Here is a 3118-nt window from a genome sequence, read left to right on the forward strand (position 1 = left end):
TTGGGTATGAGGAGAAGTTTGTCACCACTTAGATGGTGGGAAACCTGCCGCTCAATTTTTTTTTAATGTCACACAACTCTTCTGTCTATAAACGTTTTCCGAACAAATACATAAGTCCAGCATAAAAAACAACCGTTGCTTGAATTCATATTAGAAGACTGATATTTTAAAACTGTCATCCAAAAAAATCAAAATCATTCAGACGACGGAAAAGTGTATGGCGTCGTATAACTGGTGTCGTGTGTGTCATTTTCTGTAGTCGTGATCAAACGATGTGAATTTGTATGATTATTTTTCTTTTAATAGAAGGCAATAAAAGAGTTTTAGTACAAGGAAATCAAAGTTCAAGAGAGGATAGTGAAGCTTCTTAGAAGAAGGAAAAATATGGTCTGGCAACCACTTTGAGAGGATATTTTCTAGATGCGGCTAGGCTAGTGGATTCACTCATGTCTAAATCCTCTGCTCTTGCACCATCAGGCAATTTCCAGTTAAACTTGTGAACAATATTTGCCAAAACAATCTCTATCATAGCAATGGCAAACATAGCAATGGCAAATTGGACTCTGGGCATCCTCGTTTACCAGAACCAAATGGAATTAATTCGAAGTCATTCCCTTTATAATCTATAGTATTGTTTAAAAATCTTTCTGGCTCATACTGCTCGGCGTTTGTGTATGACTTGGGATCTCTTCCAATTGCCCATGCATTCACCATAACTTGTGTTTTAGCCGTAATTAATGTTGTAACCGTTTATTTTCACATTTTGGTTGGACATCTTGGGAACAAGTAATGGAAATGCATGGAGGATGCAAGCGAAAAGTTTCTTTAATCACTGCCTTCAAGTAGTTCATTTCCACCAAATCATCCTCTGTTATATCCTCTTTGTTTCCAACTACTTCCCTGACCCCATTCTGCAATTTTTTCATCACCCTTGGATTCCTCATAAGCTCAGACATAACCCACTCTAAGGTTGTAAATGTAGTATCACTGGCAGCGGTAAAAATATCCTGCAAGTGCATTCAATTACTTAAATTAACTTCCTTCAAATGAAGCCGGCCAGCTAATGTAAGAAGCAAACTAAACTCTGGAATTTGAATCCAGTATTGCATTATTTACTTAATTCAGTGAGGGTCTTCTGTGAACTTAATTATTTTGTTATAAAAACTACTCTATTGTACTAAATTACGCTTCATTTAATATGCGGAATAGATTTTAAGATATCATAATGTAAGTACTAATTAAGTGAACTGAAGTATATATGTATTCCACACACAGAGTAATCAAGATTCAAGAAAATATTAATCACCGTACCAGGATGATTGCCTTTATGCCAACTCGATCAATAAGGACATGAGCTGCATTTTCTTCCACAAAATCCTTCTGGTCTTCATTGTCGTTCATATCATCAATTCCACTATTTGATTTATCAATATGCTCTTGAATAACCATATCGAGAAACGCATCCGCTCGTTTAGCCAGGTCATCCAATTCAGCGTCAAACCCACTGAGGCGAGTGAACCAAGCAAGCCATGGAATATAGTCACCAATGTTAACACGTGTGAAGAACTCCATCAAATCTTTAGCAATCTTCATGAACATCTTCCCTCTATCTTCTCCGAGATCGCTGCACTTCCTCCCCATAGCAACTCTGCATATGACATCATTACTAAGCTTCATAAAGATGTTGCTTAGATTTAAAACCGGTGAGGATGAGGAGGATGATAGAGTACTACAGGACTGTAGTATGTTGCTTATCATCAATCTTGTTTCCTCTTGTCTTACAGCATGAAAAGATCGAACCCTTTTGTTGCTCAAAAGATTCAAGACAAATATACTTCTGAGCTGCCTCCAGTACTCGCCATAAGGGGCCGTTACAATACCATTGGAGTTGTAGACAGCCTTATCAAAAAAGATGAACTTGGGTCTGTCAGAGAATATTAGGTCATGGGTTTTGAAGATCTGGGAGGCTGCCTCAGCCGACGAGATGACAAGGACTGGCCTACTTCCGAAATGGAGCAGCATGACAAGCCCATGGCGTTGAGATAAGGTTTGAAGTGAGCGATGAGGGAGCGAACCTACTTGGTGAAGGTTTCCAATGATGGGTAGCTTTGGTGGAGAAGGTGGTACAGATGAGTTTCTATAAGAGGACCATCTGCGTAAGAGAATGAAGAAAATGACCGCAAGGAATATATATTGGAAAGGAAAAGGTTGCAAAGGGATTGAAAAGGTTTCATTAAGTTTCAGTTCTAGCATTTCCAGAACTCTTGGCATCATCATCTCTTCAAATAATTCAATGAGTGTGGTATTTGGTTTGTGTTTATTTATAGTACTGTTTGCACTAAGCAGTGTAAGGGAAAAAAATATAAACAGTACTCCAACTATGGTCCATTCTAAATTTTCATACCTAACTTTCCGAAACTATCACATTGGTACACCAAATAGCCAGTCCGACCCAACATACGTCCCGCCGTTCATAACGGCGTTAACTTGCTAATTTTAAAGGGGTATTGGGTCATTTCCTTATCTGTCTCCTCCACCAAAGCAGAGTTGTAGATCCCATCTCCCTCCTCTCGTGGCCTCTTTGGTCTCCGATTCTCTCTCTTCGATTTGTTGCATACCGTGGGTGAAATGAGAACCCGAGTCCCATTTTGCACTTCCAGGACTTCTTGAGGTCTTGTTGAAGAACCCAAGTCTGGGACTTCAATTGAATGTCTGTAGTGGTGGCGCGTGGGCGCGTGAACTCCTTTCTATGGAGCTAATACATCCCAAAAGCAGATCGAAGTCCGCGGGTCTTGACCACTGTCATGGTGATTCATTGAAATGAAACTAGAGGCCAACTTGATTCCCATAAATGTGATTAATTAGAGGGAAAAAGGAAAGAATTGTAGGCGATCAGTTTAGGGTGTAGAGAGAAGATTTGGGAGCAGCCCAAATCAGTTTGAGCTTGCTGCCGGCGAAGCTCCCGTCGAGATGGAAGAGTGATGCCGGTGAGGGAATTGCTCCAGCTATTCAGGCCTCGCACTTGGAGTGAGCTCTGACTTGGGTTCGAAGCCGGAGTGAAGAATGGGTCGAGAACACCCAGTCAACTGAAGGGAGAGAGATTCTCTCTTTGCTTCCG

General features: G+C 40.5%; 1 pseudogene; it reads right to left on the reverse strand.

The window, feature by feature from the left end:
* Nucleotides 1-332: 332 nt before the first annotated feature.
* On the reverse strand, nucleotides 333-2284 carry LOC133734364 (cytochrome P450 736A117-like; annotated as a pseudogene).
* Between the last annotated feature and the right edge of the window lie 834 nt (nucleotides 2285-3118).

This window comes from Rosa rugosa, chromosome 2 (genome assembly GCF_958449725.1).
Source record: "Rosa rugosa chromosome 2, drRosRugo1.1, whole genome shotgun sequence".
Taxonomy (NCBI): Eukaryota; Viridiplantae; Streptophyta; class Magnoliopsida; order Rosales; family Rosaceae; genus Rosa; species Rosa rugosa.